Source organism: Ovis aries, chromosome 13 (assembly GCF_016772045.2).
Source record: "Ovis aries strain OAR_USU_Benz2616 breed Rambouillet chromosome 13, ARS-UI_Ramb_v3.0, whole genome shotgun sequence".
NCBI lineage: Eukaryota > Metazoa > Chordata > Mammalia > Artiodactyla > Bovidae > Ovis > Ovis aries.
In genome coordinates, this window is record NC_056066.1 from 54,475,861 (window position 1) to 54,498,279 (window position 22,419).

The following is a 22,419-nucleotide window of genomic DNA, read 5'->3' on the forward strand; positions in this document are numbered from 1 at the left end:
CATGGGGACATGGGCCGGCCCAGCACTCTGAGCACCCTACTCCCTCCTTGGAGAGGTTTGGGGTGCTCAGACCCCTCATCAGAGACTCAGAGAGAGGAGCCCCTGCCAAGAATAGCCTCTTTGCCTTTACTGATGTTCCTATGGGCAGCCCAGCATGGGCCCTGGGGTCCCTCTGTGAAGGCCTGGAGACAGAGGACGAATCACCATCCTGGGGCTCAGCAGGATGAGGCCTGTCTGATGGGGGAGACTGTGTCCCCTCCAGTGCCCAACAGAGGAGACATAGCCCCACTCTGGGGTCCGGGTGAGGACTCAGGACACTTAGACTAAGTGCCCAAAATACCATCCCCAGACCTGGCCTGTCTGGGGGTGGATGGGGCCGGCAGAGGGAATTTCGGGGTGTGTCCAGCAACAGTCAGAAAGCCCTTGGGGACACAGAGCACACCCCTTCTCTGCGGCCTCTCCCCACCTCACTGCTGCATGAGCCGGATCGGACTGCTCGGGGGTCCTACAGGCCCAACATTCTAACTCTGACCTGAGGAAGAGCCCACCTTCACCCCATGCCCACAGGACATCCAAAGGCAAGTGTGTGGGCAGGTGGGCAGCTCCGGGCCTTCAGAGGCTAGCAGTGAGACAGACGCTGGCAGAGAGCAGGGCAGGCATCCCTTCCCCTTCACGTGACGCATTATCTGGGTCCCTCAGGACCGGGAAGGGCCCCTTGGCCTATGTGACCCAAACCTAACGGAAGACCAGGAGCCTCTTTTCCAGATGCCCTGGGAGTCAGTGGCTTCTGCACTCATGCCCTCCTTGATGCTTCCAGGATGTGCCCACCCAGGAAGGAGGGAGGCGACCACGGGCCCCTCCCCCATGGCTCCCCCCGCTCCCTGACCCCCAGAGAGGATGCTCAGCCCATTAAGCCGCCTGGCGGCTCCCGTATCTGCATCTCCTGCCTGACACCTTTGTTATCAGAGGAGCTGGGCCAAGGGTCCAGGCAGCCTGCTGTTGGATCACGCTGCCCTGCAGCGCCCTGAGGTCACAGCCCCATCTGAAGCTTGGGAGGTCTCTGATGCGGTGACACTGAGGAGAGGACCAGGAGGTCTGGGGACCGAGCGTTGCAGATGGTGGGAAGAGCAGATGCCAGGGCCCTGGGGCAGAAGCAAGCTTGGCAGTGGTCCTACAGAGCCTGCGCGTGGCAGCACAGGATGCGTGCTCCCCCGCCTGGGGATTTGGTGCTCCCCTGTCTGGTGACCGGGTCACCCACCCAGGCTAGGTGTTGTCGGGAGTTGGGGAGGGGGCTGGGGTGCTGCACCCACCTCAGCTGGGCACCCTTATAGGATCTGAACGGCACCAGGAGATGTGTCTGCCAATCACCCTCGCAGCTTGGTGGGTCTGAGTATTTTTAGCTTAAAAATAGCCCCATCAGAAGGTGGTTTAAGACACATATCAGTGACAGGGCCTTGTCATCTCACTCCCCCCGGGTCTGTCCTGGGACCCACCAGTGGCTCCACTACATCCAGGTTTTAGTGTGCTGGGGGAGGGGCAGCCCTGGGACTGAGCGGGTGGAGGGGTTGTGTGGGATCAGAGGTTCTAGAGCCCTGGGCAGCCCTCAGCCACTGGGGAGCCACCCTCAGGCTCTGCCTCTGGGTTCTCAGCCAGGGTTGGGGCCAGGGTCACTGGCTGGGCCCCTCTGAAAGCCCACTCAGGTCGCTGCTCACAGACCCCAAAGGGGGCTGGGGTCACGTAGAGCCATAGAGAAGATGCTAGCCCTGGGCCAGCAGGCAGCACATGGGCACTGTGTCCACTGTTCAAGGCTGGTTTCCACTCAGGTCAGGGGAGGCGGGTCCCAAGATGCCACATGACGTGCTGGCTACTTGGAGAATGAGGGCTACTGGGTTTGCACTGGAGTCACAGCTCCCAACCTACAGCAGTACACACGAACGCTGACTCACACACACACGCGTTCACACACAGGGACGCACACAGGGCAAGACATTCCCACACACAGGAACACACAGATCCACACACAGACCTATGCTCACACTCACACAGACACTGCACACTGAGGCTCGTCTGAGCGTACACCCCCATCAGAGACAAGACCTTGGGTACCGCCTAGTGGTGATGTCCCGCGACGCACACCACCAGGAAGAAAAAAGTTCCACCCTCTGGGGTGTTTTCTCAAGCAGACCACGGGACACAGCCCACCTCCCTGATGGAGATCAGATGTGGGGGGACTGCTTGACCGAGCTCTGAACTTGACCTGCTTCCAGAGTTCCTGACACTCTCAGATGACATTTGCCCAAATAAAATGTTTTCTCTCATAAAACACTCAAATCGCATTCAGTTCAGTTCAGTTCAGTTCAGCCACTCAGTCATATCCGACTCTTTGCGACCCCATGGACGGCAGCTCGCCAGCCTTCCCTGTCCATCACCAACTTCCGGAGCTTGCTCAAACTCATGTCCATTGAGTCAGTCATGCCATCCAACCATCTCATCCTCTGTCATCCCCTTCTCCTCCTGCCTTCATTCCTTCCCAGCATCGGGGTCTTTCAAATGAGTCAGTTCTTCGCATCAGGTGGCCAAAGTATTAGAGCTTCAGCTTCAGCATCCGTCCTTCCAATGAATATTCAGGACTGATTTCTTTTAGGATTGACTGGTTGGATCTCCTTGCAGTCCAAGGGACTCTCAAGAGTCTTCTCCAACACCACACTTCAAAAGCATTAATTCTTCGGCGCTCAGCTTTCTTTACAGTCCAACTCTCACATCCATACATCACTACCGGAAAAACCACAGGTTTGACTAGATGGACCTTTGTCAGCAAAGTAATGTCTCTGCTTTTTAATAGGCTATCTAGGTTGGTCACAGCTTTTCTTCCAAGGAGCAAGTGTCTTTTAATTTCATGGCAGCAGTCACCATCTGTAGTGATTTTGGAGCCCAAGAAAATAAAGTCTGTCACTGTTTCCATTGTTTCCCCATCTATTTGCTATGAAGTGATGGGACCAGATGCCATGATCTCAGTTTTTTGAATGTTGAGTTTTAAGCCAACTTTTTCACTCTCTTCTTTCACTTTCATCAAGAGGCTCTTTAGTTCTTTGTTTTCTGCCATAAGGATGGTGTCATCTGTATATCTGAGGTTATTGATATTTCTCCCGGCAATCTTGATTCCAGCTTGTGCTTCATCCCACCTGGCAGTTTGCATGATGTACTCTGCATATAAGTTAAATAAGCAGGGTGACAATATACAGCCTTGACGAACTCCTTTCCCAATTTGGAACCACTCTGCTGTTCTATGTCCAGTTCTAAATCACGTTAATACGTGATTAGTGGAAGTACCTAAATTTATCTTCCCAAGAATCTCATTGTTGAGTGGAGACACTGCCCCACCCGGAGGCCCTCAATGTCTGGGCCTCGGTGGGGGATGGGGGGCACCTGTGCAGGGGCAGGGCCATCCCCATCAACTGTCAGCCCATGTCCCCTCATCCATTCCTGCCTCTACCTTCGTGACCTGGACCTCCTCACTTGTCCCCCACTAAACGTGTCTCCCAGGCTAGCCCAAGCCAACAGTAATTGATAATTCATAACAGCAGTCTCCTTGCCTTAAACAAAGATCAAGTGTATTTCAGAGAGTATCGGGGCTTCCAGACAAATGGCCCAAAGGCAAGCTGCTCTCTGAAAAAACGTCCCTGTCACTCCCCCCAAGCCCTGGTAAAGGCCACCTATTGCCTCCCCCTCCCCAAGTGATGGCTCTTGTTAAACATTAGTGAGATGGTACCCACGCCAGACTCCAGAAGGGGTGCACGCCTCCTTGCACCCCCCATTCCCATGCTGTAATTTTCCAACTCTCACCGCAGATAAACTTACTTATTCCACAAAAATGTTTTGCAGGAAGAAATGATTCTTTGCTCAGTGTCCCCTAGTGTGTCTTAGAAGGAAAGATACGAGGAGCAAGAGGAAGCCCAAGCCAGGCAGGGCAGAGGGTCAGGGCCAGAGAGAGAACACTCACGGTGTAGCCGGCCCCAGGCCAGGGAAGGAAGGCTTCTGGGGTCCCTTCCTCTGCTGCTGAACCTCCCCCTCCGCAGAGCTCCATGGAGGCCGCTCTGAGTGCACACGTGCTGTTTCCTCCACCCTGATGCTGTTCCTCCTCTCCCCACTCTCTCCTGCTCAGCTGTCCTCTGTCTGCCCAGAGGCCCCCATCCCCTGCCTTCAGAGTTCCTCCCAGTGTGAAACAGACGTGTGTGTCACTGTCTCGTGAACGTCCTCCTGCCCTTGGGGGGTGGGCCAGCCACAGTGGCTCCCACCTTCATTGGATCAAGCTGCCCCATGGACCTATGACCCGAGTCCAGGCATTTCACCAGGCCCTGCAGCCCTGAGCAACGCCCAGTGGCTTCTCTCGACATGTTTGGGTGGGGGTGCTGCCCAGGCCCCCAGACCCCCACTCTCTGGTGCCTGGCTCAGTTTTGGGGGTCCTGCTTTGAGGCCCAGGGTGAGGGTGACGCCTCAGGGATGGCCTCCTCTCCCTGTCCAGGAGGAACTGAGATGACTAAGCTGTGGGCATGGAGAAGGCTCAGCGCCCACCAGACCGGAGGGCAGGGAGAGAGATGGCTGTCAGGACCCTGCAGGTCCAGGGAGAACTTTGTGGTTGCGTAGGCTCTGGATCCTGTGCACTGAGGCTGGAGGCCCCGAGGTCCTGTTCCGGCCTCGTCTGACCGCCACTCAACGCCGCTGCTCCATGGAGCCACTAGGGGGCACCCACAGCTCGTCCACCAGACCCCTGGCTCCGGGTGGACAGCCCCCTAGTCAGGACAGACCCGCGGTATGGGAAGAGGACCTCCTACCAAAGACCCTGCAGGGTCCCCGGTGGGGTCAGCAGGAACAGGGCTGGGGTCTCATTGACCTTGAACCTGAGGGATTGGCCTGCTCAGCCAAGCCCTCACCAAGGTGCCCTGTAGGTGACTGTGCGGAGAGCACAGGTGTAACAAGAAACTCGCCCTGCCCAGAGGAAGGCCTGTTCCCGGAAGTGGGTGCCAAGCTTTGACCGAGGACCACCGTTCAGATGCGCCAGACGCTGAGCCTCTGTGTACAGAACTCACCCTGCTGAACCGCGTCGCCCTCCTCCCCACAAGCCCCCTGCAGGGGAAAGGGGTGAGGGGAGGTGGGGCAGGGCCAGACCCAGGGCGCCCATCTGCCATGGACTTGAACAGCCTGGAGGAAGAGTGCCGGGCACCTTGCTGGGGCCCCAAGGGGCTGGGTGACCCCTGGATGGGAGGCACCACTGTTGGCCGTCGATGGTCCCTGCTTGGCCGCTCCCTAGGCTCCTGTCTGCCTGTCATCCATCACATCGTCAGCACACATCTGGGGCCTCTCAGGGCCGGCAGCAAGCAGACCAAGCGGAGCCTGCCTGTGGTGGTCCATACTCTTCTCCACAAGTGGAAAAGACCCTTTGCCAGACAGTGGCCAGGGCTGGGGAGGGGTCCATGGGGGCCAGTGCCAGCAAGGAGGGCTTCCTGGAGGAGGCGACACATGCATCGCATCCTGGCAGCACAGGAGGCTTCTCTGGGGCCCTGACAAGCTTCCTGGCCCTTCCCGAGGGAAGATTCCAGAGGATGGGGATGCCATCGTCCGCCCCCTCCCCAGCTCCAGTCACAGTCGGGCCACCTAGGGAGCTGAGGACGAGCCCACTAGGGTCTGCACCCACAACCCCCAGGCCTCTCCTGGGCGGGGGTGCCGCTGAGCCCTCAGTGGTGGGCAGTGACCCTCCTGCCCTTCTCCCCGTGGGACATGCCAGGTGGGCCTGGCTTTCTCGAGGGACATGGTACTCTGTGGAGCGTTCATTATTGGACACTTGGAATGATGTGTTCCGGGAAGTTCCACAGCTATATTTAGCCCAGTGGCTTTTAGGCCCGAGGCTGCTCACAGGAGGAGAACCAGGCCCCGCCCTCACCCCTCATCCACACTCAAAGGCCAGGGCAGGGCCCCCTCCGCTGGAGACCTGCTGTGTCCTTGGTCTGTAAAGTGGACAGCAGCAGCACACCCATCCCATCTACAGCCCACCTGCCCCAGCAAGAACTCAGCATCAGGGCGCTGCTGTCTGTGGTGGCCTCAGGGGCATATCTGAATTCATCTTAATTCCTCTGCCTGGACAGTACCCACTCCCCACCCCCCTGAACCATCCACCACCCCCACCCCCACCCCCCTCCCACCCCTCCACCCCCCAACAGCCACCCCCACCCCCCCACCCCCATGGGCAAAGACACAGGAGTTTCCCCCAGACCTGAGCCGGGGCGGGAACGCGGGTGTGGCTGCAGGAAGCATGCAGTGGGGAGGGGGGGCTCTGGGGGCAGGGTCTGCGGAACCTGGTGAGAGGCCACCCTCTATCCCCTCCCCTAGCCAGGGGGCTGTGGGCTTCAGGAGTCTCTTCTTAAGAAGCCAGACTCTCCACTGGGCCTCCAGCCCCAGGTAAGACACCTGACAGCTGTCCTACCCAAACGGCAGGGGCTTGGCACTGTCACCCTGCATTGCTTGGGGCCCCCCATGCTCCACAGGCTTTTCTCAATGCTGTTGGACCCTCCAGGTCTCACCCTCCCTAGGGAAGCTGTGACACAGCACTGGCTGGGCCCCCTGCAGGGAGAGAAGGCACCCCTCTCAGCTTGCCCATCCCCCAGCCCCTACACCCCATAATCAGTGGCTCCTGGGGAACCCCCCACCTCCAGTGCCTGCAGTAAATCAGCTCACCCTGGGCTCTGCAGGCAGGTGGAGCTGGGCTGGCACTGCAAAGGCTGCTAACAGACAGGGGTCTTGGATACATCTGGCCCAGTGTGGCTCCAGGACCAGGCTGAGTTCCTAGGCTGGGCAACAGGGGATCCCACCTTCTTCCTGGGGTCTACAGGGCCACGGGGCATCCTCCAGCTTCCCCTTCACCTCTTTGGTCTCTTTCTCCTCTTCAGCTCCATCCCACCCTTCGAATATGTTGTCCCCTCTGCCTGGAAGACGCCCTGGGTCTGCCGAGCGCTGCCCTCCTGGCCTTGGTTCCCACCAAGGGCCCCTCCTCCAGGGGCCTCCCTGACAGCCCATCTCACATAACCCTGTCTCCGTTACAGATCTTCTGTGACCTTCTTGCCCTCGCTACCACCAGGTTCTGTCTCTCTGTCCTCTCTGACTACTCTCCCTCCTTTAAGCTCACAATGGCAGGAGCTTATCTGCTACCCTCTTTCTCTTCTGTTCCCATGCCTGGCACAGAGCAAGGGCCACACCAGCCAGGGTCTCAAGGGATGGTTTATCCTCCTAGCCCACCCCCACCCCTCAAGTCTGGGGAGCTTCAGGAATGACCCACCCTGGGGACAGCACTATTGACCAGACCCTCACCCTCAGCAGCAGGGGCCTGGGGGAGAGGTGGTCCTGTCCACCCTCAGGATAATAAACAGATGTCATGGCTCTGGAACCTCTCTGTCCTTAAGGAAAGAAACTGAATCCTTTGGAAAGAACAACAGAGGGTCACACGGTGGGTCCTTAGTAGGTGAGGACTGATTCCTTGCATGGCTGGTGACCTCTCCACTTCCAGGCTCCAGGCTCCTGCTGCTGCTCCACTTTCTCCAGAAAACTCCTACACAGCTTCCAAAGCCCTGCCCAGAAGGCCCCTTGCCCTGAAAAGCCCCTCCAGGTGCCATATTCACATGGGCCAAGTGAGGAAACTGGCTCAGAGCCCCAGCCTCAAGGTCAAGGTCACACTGAGAGAATTCCCACCCAAACCTCTGCAATACCCTTGGCAGGTACCAGAGCAGAGGCACCCAGCAGGGATGGAGTTCTGAGCAGGGACAGGTAATCTGCTGGGGGCCCAGGAGGGCTTCCTGGAGGAGGAGAATGGCCAGCAAAGAGAGAAGGAGGAGAGGAGGAGACCTGACAAGGATTAGGGCAACACTCACGAGAGGGAGAAAGGGAGCAAGGCAGGGAGTATATACCCCAAGCTGCCCACACAAGGACAGGGTAGGGTGGGAAACACTAGGGTGGGGGAGAGTGGGGAGGAAGGCTTCAGAAGCCGGCAGGGGCTGGGGAAGCCCCTATTTAGTCCGGGAGTGGCTCCCCTAGGCATCTCCTTCTTTGATGGGAACAGACAATGATCCCATCCCCCAACAGCCTGAACTCCTCTTTCCAGATTGGGACACTGAGGCACAGAGCAGCTCAGCGGGTGGCCAGAGGCCAGTGGGGAGGAGGGGCAGTGTGGGTGGTCACCGCAGCTCCTGAGTCCACACTCGAGGTTCTGTCCTCAGCCCCACAGGAGCCGGGTTCCTCCAGAAGCACCCATGGAGCTGGATGTCTGACCCTGAGCTTGGCACCTCACACTGGGCTCCCCTCTCCCCCTCGTCTCTAAAACAGGGGGAGGGGTGACCAGGGACCCTGTGCCAATGTTAGCTCTTTGTGCCACACTTTCCCATGTAGCCAAGAGCAGGAACCTAGTGGGGATGGAGTTCTAGCAGGGAGAGGCAATCTCCCGGGGTCCCAGGAGGGCTTCCTGGAGGAGGGGACACCCAGAATGGCCGGCAAAGAGAAAAGGCAGAAAGGAGACCTGGCAAAGATTAGGGTGGCACTCACGAGAGGGAGAAAGGGAGGAAGGCAGGATGGCTACACCCCAAGCTGCCCACACGAGGGTAGGGGGTGGGAGAGTGGGGTGGGAGGCTGCAGAAGCCTGAGATGAGCCCAGAGCTGCCCTGTGGGCACGGAATTCAGCTTGGCTAGGCTGCGGGGAGAAGTGGGGTGCGGTAAGCATCAGGGAGCCCGTCACCTCAACTTTATGGTGGGTGAGCCATGAGTCACTGCCGGTTACAGGCCAGGCCATGCGCCACCTGCCTCCCCAGGGCACCCCAGTCTGCAGTCGGGGTGCTGCCAAAGGTCAGGGCGGTCTGTGCTGGGAAACACCCTCTCCCAGGCGCCACAGGCCCAGGCGCAAAGTCCAGAGCTGCCTGCTTGCAGGGCCCGGTGAATCTGCCCAGAGGCACTCCACAGGGCAGGAGGGGCAGGGAGCAAGAGCCCTGGCAGAGCCCAGAGCTCATAATCCAGGAAAGCCCTAGTGAACCCCAAATGGCCAGGGTGGCTCAGGACGGCTGAGGCGTCCAGCTCCCTCCCTCACAGTCGGGGAGGTTAAGGGCTGAACAGCTTCTAATCTGTGAAGGTACATGCAGGACTTCAGTCACCCTACGGGTGAAAGTTTCCACTGAAACCTTGGGTTGGGAGGGGAGGAAATGGGCCTCACGAACAAGGCTGCTACGTCCTTCAGCACTTCTGCAAAGGGATCTGGCAGCATTTACTAAAATAACACGTTCTCAGAGCTGTCCCCAGCAAGCCCACTTCTGGGAATTTATGAAGGTTCCCAGATGTGCCAGCACCCCACTCGACACAGCAGTTTCCATGGCCAAGAAATCACCCTGGACACACCAGAATGTCCATCCTCAGTGGCTGGCTGAACTCGCCATTGCTCGTCCCACCACACAGTTCTGTGCAGCTGCTCGAGAACACATGCTCATGTGGAAGGATCCATATAGACTGTTCAGGAAAAAATAAAGCTAATGGCAGGAGATGCAGATTTGTTCAAAATAAATGAGCACTGTTCCATAGTCTGACGTCTGTGTGTTTATATAAGGGGGCAAGTGAGTCAGGACAGAGAGCAGATCCTGAGGTCTCTGGGGAGCCCATGGGTAGGGGGAGGACAAAATAGCATTGGTTTTCTTTCAGAAACTGTTAGTGTGGACATAAATTACTTTTGTGATTCATAAAGGCCAACAGGAAATCCTATTGAGGGCTGTGCTTTGATGTCAAAAAATTAAAAAAAAAAAAAAGATTCCTTTGCCTGATACACCAGGTGTATTTATGCTCCCCAGGTGTCTTCCACCATCAGCTACTCAGCTACCCAGTTCCAACCACTTGCTCAGAGCAGTCACTACCCATGTGCCTTAAAACCCTCACCCCTGAAAGCTCTTTCCTCTCACCTTGTTTGGAAAACTCCTATTCACACTTCAATGCCCTATCCAAATGCCCTCCCCTCTGCAAGGCCAACAGACACACTTCTGGGCTGGATAAGCCCCTGGCTGGGGATCAGACTGACCTGGGGGCCTCTCAGCCCTTCCTTGCTGAGCCCTGCATTGGCCTCTAGCTGTTAACAGGGCAGTAGAGCCTCCTGGCAGGAGTGTTTCCAGGAGTCACAGAGGGACCTATCCCCAGCAGGCTCTCAGCATTTGATGATATGATGATGGTGAGTGTGAGAACCATGAGCCAGGCCAGGCTGAGCTCCCTGGGAGGTTGAGCTCATCACCCCACTTCTCAGATGTGGAGACCAAGACTCACAGGTTGCCCTCACCTGCCCTAGACAAACAGAGTGAAGGCCATACCGGACCTTGCTCCAGGTGACCTCTATTGAAATTGGAAACAGCACACATGTTCATAAACTGGTGGGCTGGGCTTCCCTGATGGATCAGTGGTAAAGAATCTGCCTGCCAAAACAAGAGACACAGGTTCGATCCATGATCCAGGAAGGTCCCACATGCCACAGAGCAACCGAGCCCATACACCACAACTACTGATCCTGTGCTCTAGAGGAGCTACTGAAGCCCATGTACATAGTGTCCATGCTCCACAACACGAGAAGCCACTGCAATGAGGAGCCTGCACACTGCAGCTAGAGAGCAGCTCCTGCTCGCCACAGCTAGAGAAAAGCCAATGAAGACACACACGGCCAAAACCCATAAAGAAAATTACTTTTAAACAAACAAACACTGGTTGGTTAGGGCCCCAAACTCACTTCCTAATGGTCCCCGGAGTCTCCTGGTTAACTGGTCAGTGGATACAGGGCCAGGCAGCTCAGCCACAGCTGGGAAATGGATGGTGGAAGGAGCCTCCCCTGCCCCACCCAGGGTCAAGAGGAAAGTGCCTGATGGAGCAGTGCCAGCTGGACAAAGGTCACATTTCACCTCTTCCAGGGCTGTGGCCTCAACTTAGAGTGTTCAGCCCTCAGGAGGGAGGCCAGGCCCACGCTGACCCTGGGATGCACCTGGCAGGCCTCAGTGGGAGACGGGGCAGAGTGCAGTCCTGTGGGTCAGGAAGCTGGAAAGGGCTACTCCTCCTTGTGCAGATTTGGGCCAGTTCACATCTCTGGACTGTTTCCCTGTCTGTAACACTAGGCTGCACCAGCTCATCTTTCTGTGGATCCAGGCAGGCTGACCCTTCTTAGAAGCAAAATCAATCCAGGTCCAAGTCTAGAGCTTGGGGACCACTAGAATGACGCTCTGCAGTTACAGGGGGTCTGTGCAGTGAGGCTGTAGTGAGTGGGGATCTGGGAGCTGGGGGCCAGTGTGGAAAGGACTCTTGTTCCCAGGCAAGATGTCTCTCCCCAGAGGGGCATCCTCACCCCGCAGTGGCCCCAAGTTGAGTTGAGAAAGTTGACAGGGGAATTTATTTCCCCTCCATCTCCTCCACCTCCATCTGAAACTGCCCACAGGGGCCAAGATGGGGGCAGAGGGGAGGTGCTGGTGTTCTCCAGCCAAGGCCAGAGGATTACTCAGCCAGATAAGCCCCCAGAAGGCTCTGGCCAGAGCAGGCTCGTTTATCAGACTTGGGCAAAACCAACAGAGGAAAATGCCACAGCAGGGCTGGGCAGACACCCCACCCCACCCCTCCACTCTGCACAGACCTCTGCAGGGCCTTTGCTGCTCCTTGTCCCAGCACTGGAACTGGCCCTGACTTCGCAGGCTTATCTCCATGAAAAACATCCACCTCCTTGAATCAGTGGAGCAAATGCCACCAGCTGTCGGCCACACAACTTATCAGCCCCATAAGTGGGGAAAGTGTGAACAGCCTTTGAGGAGAAACCAGGAGATCAAAGAAAATTGCTTTGTGGACAAACTTGGGAAGCCCAGCACATCCCCTTCTACCTGCATCCCAGAAACAGTACCAGCAGTGGGGGACCTCACTCCTTCCACCTTCCTGCTGAGACCTGACCTCCCTGCCCAGGAAAGGCCTCTGTGAGGCTGCTTCTTACTCTGTAAGCTGTAAGTGAGCACCCATTACCTGACAAACCACAGAGAAAACTGACAAAAGCAAGATACACCCCTTCCTCACAGCGGGGAGCAGAGCAGAGGGCGTGACAGGCATGCAAGTAATAAACGCATAACAAGCGTGTTGTACATGTCATATTGCTTAGTCCAGCATTGCTGAAGGGCACCTGGGGAACATCAGTCCTGTGAAATGCGCCTCAAAATAGGGTTCGCTGGCCAGTGCCTTTGGACACTGCTGGATGTCAGTCTCCCAGCCCCAGCCCCTTGCTCATCACTATATGAAAGGTTAGCCAGTCCTCCTAAATGCAGTCTTTGTGGGCCAGTTTCACTTTGCTTCATCCCAATTCTTAATTCCAGACAAGGACTGCCTACAAAGCCCCACGATCTTGCTTTTAGAAACCTGCTCCACATCTTCCACTCATTCAAAGAATTTAAGACCCAGAGAAAGTGACCCTGTCCCCATGAAGATGGAGCTACATGTAGCTCCATCAAGTCACCTAGGTGCTCTCCAAGTCACCCCCAAACCTTCCAACTTCAGGTCTGCCTCTTGATGGCAAAGCTATAGAGACCCTTCCTCACCAGGAGAAGGGCTATGTGTGTAGCATAAGCTGACTGAGAAAAATACATAAAAACCAAAACTTACAACTAGTCAAGCCATTCAAAGATGTGTGAATTTTCTGTGTGGCTTTAGTGGCAAAGACATAGGAGTGCACAGACTTGCCCATCTGCCGTGGGAGTTGTGGGTGCTGGGGTCTGGCTCTGAACCCACCCCCAAGCCACAAGCTCCTATGATTTCGCTGTCTTTTGAGCACACAGGCATGAGGGGCTTCTGGGGATAAAGACACTGAGGCTCAGGGAGGGACAGGGTCTTGCTCAAACAAATCAACAAGTTAGTGATGGATGTCTGGTCTCCTGAGACCAAGCCAAATGACCCTCCTGCCAACCATCTTTCAGGGCGATGGTGTCCAAGTCAGGAGTTGGCTACAAAGGGGCCGTGCAGGGAACCAGTGACCAGTAGGAAGAGGTGCTGTCTGCGGTTGCCGGGCATGCCCTCACCTTTTCTAAAGGTGGCGCTCTGGCCTGGTGGAAACACTGATTTTTTTCAAGAGAAAAAAAAATCTGTATTTTTATTAAAATCTTCTGTTTTTAAAACACAGAGGGGCAGCCACATGTGGTGGCCTGTTTGCAGCCTCTGGACTCAGTGTTCTCAGACAGGATGGAGTCATGGGCAGCTGGAGGTCCCAGGGACAGGGTGGCTGCTCTTGAGCCCCTATCAGAACTCCCTGGACCCCTCGGCATCGTCCCATCCTGACATGGCCTCTTGCATGACCTGTGTGTTTGCTGTGTCTGCTCCACATTGCACAGCTCACCAAGGTGGGGCCCAGGCCTTGCCTGTCCAAACTTGGCCAAGGTGTCAGGAGAGGAACACACTTGCTCCTCATTGGCCAAGCCCAGCTCCAGCAGGCTCTGACTGGAGATGGCAGCCCCTCAGCAATGAGGATGACCCCCCAGGAATGACTGCAGCCATGTGCCAGGTACCCCTCCCAGCCCTTTACCCCAGACCGGCAGGGTGGGCCACCAGGCTCTGACACTGCCAGGCCTAGGCCAGAGGTGGGCCTTGGGCCCCAAGGCCCCTTTCTATAGCCCAGAGGAGAAAGGGGTAGGAGAAGCTGCTAGGGGTCTGGCCGTCTCTGGCACACCCCCACCACCAGCAAGCTATGGGTCTCTAGCCCACGAGATGCTGACAGCTCCTTATCTTCTCTCCAAGGGAAGCCAAGCTAGGGCAGGGGTTCCAGGACCAGGGACGCCAGCCCATGTCTGCGTCGGGAGATAGACACACTGATTTTCCTCCGGACGTCCAGCTGCAGAAATGTCCCAGCTGCCGCTGTGGCTGCACGGGAAATTCTTTACACGTGAGGCACGAGGCTGGTGATCTCTGGGTGGGGGCTCGGAGGCAGGCGCAGCCTGGGACGGGGCGGAGTCGGGCTGGAGCCAGGCAACCGCCCTGGGTCAGCCTGGAGGGGCGTCCACCAACCTGCGGTCCCGCCTCCTGACTGTAGCACCTCCTGGCTGAGCTCTGCATGGCATCCAGCCCAGAACTGGGTCTCACTCAGACGCCAGTGGGGCACCACTGACCGGGGAGGCCTCCCTCCAGCTCTGGTGGCCACCTGGCCATCCAGGGCTGGGGACTTCCCAACAGTGGTGTAACTTCCTGGCTCCCCTTGTGCCAGCCAGTGTGCCTGGCAGGCCCGTCCCCTCTCCTGACAACACCCCCTCCGCACAGATCAGGAGAGCAGGGCTCCAAAACCACACGAACTGATCCCACATCACAGGATGGAGCAGCCTGCCTCCTAGGCCACAGACCCAGGCTGCGCCCTGACCAGTCTTCAGTGGGGCAGGCCCAGGACCCTCACCGTGAGACACAACCACTCCCCATCCAGGGAGGGAACCCAAAGGACAGGGCTGAGCCTAACTGCCTCCAAGGTGACACCCACTCCCAGCTCAAAACTCTGCCCAGCAGTGGCCCCAACCACAGCCTCACATCCTCACAGCCTCACATCCTGGGATGCTCATGGGTAGCAGTTCTAGGCTGGGGCCCCAGCTGGCCCCCCAAAGGACCTGGGCCCTGGAGGAGGAACATTCAGGGAACGTGTTTAATCCCCCCACACTCCTGCCCACCAAGCCCCTAGACCAGCAGGATATGTTCAAGGGCACTGGACAAGGCTCCTCGACACTGAGGTGCCAGTGGGCTTTGGCCCTTGCTCCTGGCTACTGGGGAACACAAGGCCTCCTCTGCCAGGAAGGAGGTTTCTGCTGAAGTGGGGCCTGCCTACCGTCCATGAAGTCCTTTTCCGGCCTGGAAACTCCTTCCCTGCCGTCAGCTCCCTCTCTGCTCCAGCAGAGCAGACGTGTCCAGCTTTCTGCAAACCCCCAAGGGGCTGGGACGGCGCCTGATCCAAGGCATCCTTGCGCCCTCACTCCCCAAACATGTTTTCCTGTCGTCATTGGAGCTCCTTCAGCCAAACTCTATAAAATGTGATTTATTTCCCATTGCATTTCTGTTTATCTATGTGTTCAATGTGGAAAATACAGGAAATGCAAGAAAAGCAAAAGATGAAGATGAAAGGCACAGTGGTCCCAGCCGGCAAGCGTCCTCTGCGATCCAGACTGTCTGACTCTTTCGGAGCCCTTTCAAGGTCCCTGATTCTCCTCCCGGTCCTCAGCCGCCAGCAGGAATGGGGCTGACGGCTCTGACACTCCCTGAAGTCTGTACATTGAGCAGATGTGGCTGGGATGCGATAAAGTCCTGGTCTTGGCTGGGAGACTCCGCCATCCTGCCAATGGAGGCTGGCTCCCGCGCGTCCTCCCCCTACCCCTGGCGGGATGAACCCAGAGGTGGCTTGGGGCTCCCACTCCTCCTCGCAGCACCCAGGAGACCCCCCCAGCCGAGGATGGACACCTTGTGAGGATGTCCTCAGAAAGACAGTGGGGAAAGGGCAGAGGGCCAGGGCTGGAGGCAGGTCAGGAGCAGACAGAAGTAGGGTGAGGAAGGCAGGGGAGGAGGGCAGAGAGAGGAAAAGGGGAAAGAGAAAGGAAATTTCTTTGAAGATGAGAGCAAAAGAATACAAATAAAGGTGATAGAATGGAAGCAAGTAGGCACCACTACTGCCGAGCACCTGACAAGGCCCCACCCCCCTGCCTGGGCTGTGCCTGGAGCATCCCCCACCCACTGGCCCCAGGTACCTCCAAAAGTGAACCTGCCCCCAATCCTGAGATGGCACCCTAGGTGCCTCCCACCTGGAGCAGCCAAGCCGGGTCACATAGACAGTGACGTAGTCTAGCTCTGCCCAGACCCACTGGCCAGCCTGCGGAACCCCTCCAGGCCTCAGTGCCTGGGTATGAAAGAGAGAAAGAAATATGTCCTATTTTCATGATAAATCCCCGGCAGCCGGGGTCATCACCTACAAGCCCAGGTGAGTCTGCCATATGGGAAACTCTGGTGGAGGTTGAGGGCAGACTGCCAGCGGGTGGGGATTAGGCAACTTGCTGAGAGAGGCCCTGGCAGCCCCAAACCTGTTCCTATTGGGCCGAGAAGGGGTATTCTGGAAAATGCCTTCAGAGAAAGAGTTGCCACCTGCAAACAAGCAAAATAGATCAGTGTACTCCACAAGACAGACCAGTGTACTCCACCGAGGGGTTCTCACAGACCCAACCCCTCATGATCCAAATTCAGGGCTGGAACTGGCCTCCCAAGAGTGTCTAGGGCTGGAAAAACCCTCAGTGGCACAGACCAGTCAGGCAGAGCTGGTCCTGCCCTGGGATGGGTAATTTATGGGAGGGGCTCTAGTCCTGACCCTGACTTGGCACAACCACGGCCACCCCCACCCACCCATCTCCTAGCCCTGGTGAAAACGGACAGCAGGGCCCCTGGCGACCCTCAGCCCTGCCTCTCACCCACCCAGACCAGCAAGGAAGCAAGTAATTTACACCCTGCTGACCAAGCGGGGTGGCCCAAGGGCCACCCACTTCCTAGGGTTGCCAGACAAGCCCCAGGCCCCCCAGTTAGAGGTGAGCCTCAGGTAAACTGCCAGCACACCCTAAGTACACGTGTGTCCAGGACACTGCACAAGACCCTGACTCAAAACGTTGCTGATCTGATATCCACGTTTAACTAGGGGGCCAGTGTTTCTATTTGCTAACCCTGGCCACCTTCACTGTGTCTCCTGTCTGGGGCCCCCCAGCCTCCATGATACCTCCTCACTGGGACCCAAGGGCTTCTGTGCCCTTGGTTCAACATCCAACCTGTGATTTTCTCTCCACCCACCCCAGTCTTCCCGTCAAGGGGATATTCCTGCATCTTTGCTGATGTCATGGGGGAGGGTGAAGGCAGGGCCAGGAGCGGGGAGGGCTGAGCCCCTGCCCATGGGAACCAGGGAGGGAGGGAGCTGGGACAGAGCCCTGGAGGTGGTGCCTCCCCAGCCCCCAAGTGTGGCAGTCAGTTGCTCCCCAGGAAGGGACAGGAGGAGCAGTAATATTGAAGTCCTGTCTGTGAAGCCTGGGCCTGGGGTGAGGGGTGGTGGCTGGCCCTGGAAAGGCTCTGTGCTCTCCCTCACACGTACCCCCATGCCGCTGTGATATGCACACCTCCTTCTCCCCAGAGGAAAGTTCTGGCATCAGCACCTCACTGTCTTGCAAGAGTTTCAGCTAGGATGGAATGGGGAGATTGGGGAGAGCTCAGAGCTAGGTGGCATCAGGGATGCAGGTGAGGGTGGGAGGCAGGGGCTCTGGGAAATCACACCCCCACCTTCTTCCCAGGGAGCCCCCTAGACGGGCCGTCCCCCTCTAGGCTGGCAGCAGGACGGGGAGGTGCCCAGGCCCTCAGTCACCGTCACTCACAGGCTTCTTCAGGGCCGAGGTCTTCTCCACAAGCAGCCGAACAGCAGCTCCATACTGGGGAAATGATGGCTCAGTGGGAAATGAAGACAATCGGCTTCATCACCTGCAAGAGTGGATCCCACTTGTGAATTTCCCCAGCCCCACCAGCAGACATCAATTTGGAAATGAAAAGGGAGAGCTGGGAGCTGGGGGGAGGCAGGTGAGGTGCTTTCTGAGCCACCCTAGGTCCTCTGGGTGTTTGATCTTCTGGGGTTTCCCTGAAAGGTTTTGTGTCTATGAAGAAGGAAATATGCCAGCCTGGGTGGGCGCATACGTGTGCCTGTGTGTGCAGGTGTCTATGCGCGCATTGCAAGCACACGCATGTCACTAGTGCGCACGCGTGTGTGTGTGTTCGGGTGGGCACTCCAGCGTGTGTGTGTGTGCTCCCGTGTGTGCAGGTGCTGCACACGTTTTCTTGTATGAGCTCCGTGCGCTTCTGGGAAGGCATAACAGGAACGGGTGTCTCTGGGGAGGGCATGGCGGACAGACGACCCCAGTGGGGGACCCGTCCCTTCACCCAGGGTGACCCCTGAGGCAGAGTCGCAGGTTAGTTTCCTGAGACCCCCAACCACCTGGGCTGCTTCTAACGTGTGGTTGCAGCTCCCTATGCATCTGCAATGTCCGTGAAGCCATCCAGCAGGATATGGAGGGGGGTGTTGGCTGTCCTGCTCAGCAGAGGGTGTAAACCCTTTGAGGAGGTGGGAGATAAACAAACATCCTGAATCCTGAGCCACTGGGGGCAAAATGAGATCCCAGGAAGGACAAGGGAGAAGCCTGCTGCTGGTAGGGCTGTCAAAGGCCAGGGAGTCACGTGCACCAGGTGACAGCCAAGCATCAATCCCATAGCAGCCTCTGCTTTTCATTCTTCAAGTCAGGAAGAATCCCGCCGCCATGGAGGGCCTGAGGGTCACAACCTCGTTCAAGTCAGGGACCTGCTGCCATGGAAGGCCAGAGACCTGCATGACCTTGTTCAAGGTCGGGCCAGCAGATCTGATGTGCAGCCATCCATCACCATGTCAGGCTGTTTTATGACCAGGCACAGCCTGGTTACCAGCCCCCAGCATGATGTCACTCAGGTGAAGTAATTTACAGGTAACAGACAGGAGGGGGCTGCCTGTACCAGCCTTCTGTCCACACATCCATCCTCACTGGAGCCCAGGCAGGGTGGGGGTCAGAGACCCCTGCATCACCCCCCTCCCAGGGGTCCACCAGCCGGCTGTCTCTCTGACCATGGGCCTGCACTGTGGCTCCGTGCCCTCCCTCTGCGGGGACTCCGGGGCCTGGAAGCTGAACAGCCCACCGTGTGACAGGACATTTGCCATCTCTGCAGCCACAGGCTTGCTCCCAACAACAGACGGGGAGATGACCCCCCAGAACAAGCTCCCTGAGTCCCTCTCCGGAGGACCCCTCACTCTCACGAGGGTCGTCTGGTGACCTAGCCAGGAGGACCTGCGAGACCAGACTGGGTTACAAAAATGACACAGCGCCCATGAGCTCTGTTTCCATTTTCTGCTCCCCTTTTCTCGGCAGCCACCTCAAGGCCCAGCTGGGTCATCCACAGGGCAAGCTGTGTGTAAGGCCGGGGTCTCCCTTCACTAAGCCTGAGGACAGGGCGAGTGATGACACCCCCACCCAACCACATGGACCCTCTAAGGGCTGAGGACCTAGAAATGCAGGATCTGGAAGAGCCAGTCATGGACTAGAGTTGGGGGCAGTGGCCAAAGGAGCAGGCAGACAGCAAGGGCAGAGGAGAGGCAGCAGACAGAGCAGGGCAGGCCCAAGAGTGCCCTGGAGTGGGGTTCCAACCTTTGGCCCTCGCCAGGCCTGGCCCTGGTTCTCATCTATGACATGGCGTGACAGCTCACAGGAATCACCCCCACTCACCAGGCAGCCATGAGCCTTAAAGGAGTCAAAATACAGACGCTCCCGGCTCAGTCAGGTGTGTGGGAGACCCTCAGAAAACCTTAGTGACAGCGGTGCCAAAGCAACTGGAGCTTGGGGGCCCTTCCCTCTGCAGTCGCTGCCCCTGGCTCCAGCTCTGAGCTCCCCCAGGAGGGCAGGCAGCCCAAGGCAGCCCTGGGCTCCGGAACTCGGCCCTCCCTGCAGGAGAGGTGCACAAACCTATGTGTCCACAGTGACTTGTACACCCATGTGGCCCCCCAGCCCCTCCCCACTGTACCTCTGGAGAGGCCCCGCCCCAACCTCCCTCACCATGCTGAGTTTTGAAGTTCCTGTTGGGGTTCGAGAGGCCCTGGAACCCTCCACCTGGACCCCACCTCATTCTCCCCAAGGGGCAGGAGGAGTCAGCAGACACCCGAGGTCAGGGAAGAGGGGCCTCAGAGTGCAGAAGGCAGGGGTGGGGCTGACTTTGAACTGGCTTTTCCCACCCAGGAGGGAGGGGGCATGGGGCTTATCTGAATACCTGGGGGAGGACACAGAACGCCTCTGACCTCCCAGCCTGTCCCCACCCCAGGCCCCACCCAGCCAGCCCGGGCCTCCTTCCCTGAGCCCCCACCTATAGGAAGGGCAGACCCTGGGAGGCTGGGTTTGGGGATATAGCTCTGGCAGGTGACCAGATAGCTAGCTGTGCCCTAAGGAGCTGGCTCCTGGGCACTACCCAAGGGGTGGCCCTGAGGTACCCAAGGAGAGGCCTAGGTCCCTCTTGGGGGCTGGCCTAGAGGCCCCGCTCCCTCCTTTTTTCCCCAGGAGGTCTGTTTTCCTTTCTGATGCATGTGTCTAAGTGAGGGATTCCCAAGCTCTGGGCTGGGAAGAAACAGCTGCTGTGCAAATGACCCCCAGCTGGCTGAGAGGGCCTGTCCCACCCCAGGACCCAACCCCCCAGCCACTCAGGCCCTGGTCCTCACTTTGCCTAAGGCCCCTCACGCAGCCCCTGTCAGACCTGGAATCGTGGATTTCGGCTCTGCCTGGTCACCAGGGGGTTAACAAGCCAACTCTCTTATCTCCAGGGTTGAGAGATAGCCCCCACTCCCCCAGACCCCAGGCTGACTCTGGTTAGGTTCCCAGGGTGGGAAGCCTAGAGGGGGCTCAGGGAGGGGTAATCAAGACTGACTTCGGGGTAGAAATTCTTCCTGTGTCTCCCTCACCCACCCCGGTAGCTCTGATCTCTGGGCCCAGCACCCAGCTCCACAGCCTCCTCTGCTGCCGCTGAGACCATGGGGCTCCAGCCCTCTGCTCCCCTCACCTGACACCCCCTTGGCCTCTGTGTGGTGCCAGCTGAGTGCGAGTCCCAGGGAGACACCAAAGGACCCAGTCACACTAGCTCCTCCCCAAGCCAGTGTGAGGGGCAGGCACTGAGGGCCACAGAGACAGCGCAGGCTCTACTGGCTTCGCAGTGCTGCGGGCTCAGCGCCCGGCCGCTGGTGAACCTTCCCAGGGAGATGCGCATTCGCGAGCCCTGGGGCCTTGGCACGGTGAGCTTCCAGGATCCCCGCCCCTTCTCCTGCCCCGCCCACTGCGGAAGAGAGAAAGATGAGATCCACTGGCGGGGTCTGCAGGGGGTAGGGTGAGGAGGGTTCTGTTCCCACAGGGGGAAGCGCGAGGCGAGTGGGTACTAGGGGAGCCCATTGGGGTGGTGTGGACCCAGGGGCCCTGAGGGTGGGAGAGGAGGCAGAGACTGCTGTTGGTGAGTGTGGGGGAAGCACTGGGAGAGGAGAGTAAAGGGGATAATGAAGACCCCTAAGCCCCCTCCCAATGGCACATAACTAGGCTTTTGAAGAATCCAGAGGTTCCAGTGCGGAACCTTCCATGGGGTCCCCCGCCCAGATGAGAGTGGAGCCCTTGCTTGCCATCTTCCAGGGGCGTAGGTGACCCGATGTCACCCCAAATTCTAGTCTTGCGCAGGAGTAGAGGGCGAGGAGTGCCCACCCCTCCACAGGTGGAGAGCACCCTGACCAATGGCGGAGGTGATGGCCCATTTCTGCAAACGAAAAACACTCATTGCCCCAAGTGCAGCAGCCAAGGGCCCTCCAGTGAGCCCTGCTCGCAGGGCTGGTGGTCCAGTGCCTGCTGTAAGGTGGCTGGAAAGTACGGCCTGGTGGGGAGGCTGGGTCATCAGTCAGCGAAGCTGCTCGGAGGCCACTTTCACCAGGGTGCTGGCACCTTCGGCCTCACTCAGGGAGTGCCAGGGGCCACCTCCAGACCTGAGTGGCCTCCCACCCTTCCCACATTTCCAGTGCCTTGAGGAGACTCTGAGAATTCCCCACAAAGTGAAAGTCCTCCCACCCCCACCCAGGGGTGGAGGCAAGGAGTTATACAGGGACCTTGGGGAATGGAAGTGTCTCCATATGGAGGCTGCCCGCCCGACCTGCGTCCCCAGCAGGGAATGAGAGGGGACAGTGGCCCTGCTTGGTCACTGAGGAAGCTGCTGGACTCCCACTGGACTTCGTGGGTGCAGTGGCCGGGGAACAGGATCTGAGTTCAGGGGAACGGAGCTGGGCTGGGCTGTCGCTTTGGGAGCCGGATCCCTGCTAAGGGCCCCAGACCAAGGGCGCAATGAGGAGTCCGCACCGCCATATCCATGATCGCTGCGCAGCCAGGGTCGCAGACTCACCCACCGCAGTCCCAGACACTAAACCAGCCTTAGCGGCAGCCCGCCGTTAACACCCATCAAGAGGGAGGGCTTCAAAAGCCCTAACACATTTAGAGAAGTCTCGGCGTCGGAGCTCCTCCGGGTCGGCGGCGCAGAGCACCTGGCTGGTTCGTGTGGCCCGCGTTGGCAAGGACTCAGCGCTGGCTGCCCCGTGCCGTGTGCGTCCGGTCGCCTTTCGAGCGGAGCCCCGAGAGCCCGGCCTGCTTCGGTCACGTGGCACCGAGGCCGCAGCCCTGGCTCTGACCCCGCGGGGAGGGAGGGGTGGGCCCCCGGGAGGGAAGGGGCGGCGCGGCGGGGGCGGGCCAGGTCCGGGCGGAGCTGTGCAGAGGGGGCGGCGGA

At 58.3% G+C, this 22,419-nt stretch overlaps 1 long non-coding RNA gene across 3 annotated transcripts; it reads right to left on the reverse strand.

Moving 5' to 3' along the window:
* Window positions 1–2,286: 2,286 nt before the first annotated feature.
* On the reverse strand, window positions 2,287–22,269 carry LOC121816186 (uncharacterized). 3 transcript variants are annotated; one of them, XR_006055651.2, is made up of 6 exons: window positions 21,999–22,269; window positions 20,674–21,408; window positions 17,433–17,535; window positions 17,156–17,240; window positions 10,784–16,170; window positions 2,287–3,204 (listed from the first exon to the last, which is right to left on the reverse strand). It is a non-coding gene; the product is annotated as an uncharacterized LOC121816186 (long non-coding RNA). The 3 variants fall into 3 exon arrangements; XR_006055652.2 differs by lacking the exon at window positions 20,674–21,408 and having other exon boundaries at window positions 22,042–22,269; XR_006055650.2 differs by having other exon boundaries at window positions 20,674–22,269.
* Between the last annotated feature and the right edge of the window lie 150 nt (window positions 22,270–22,419).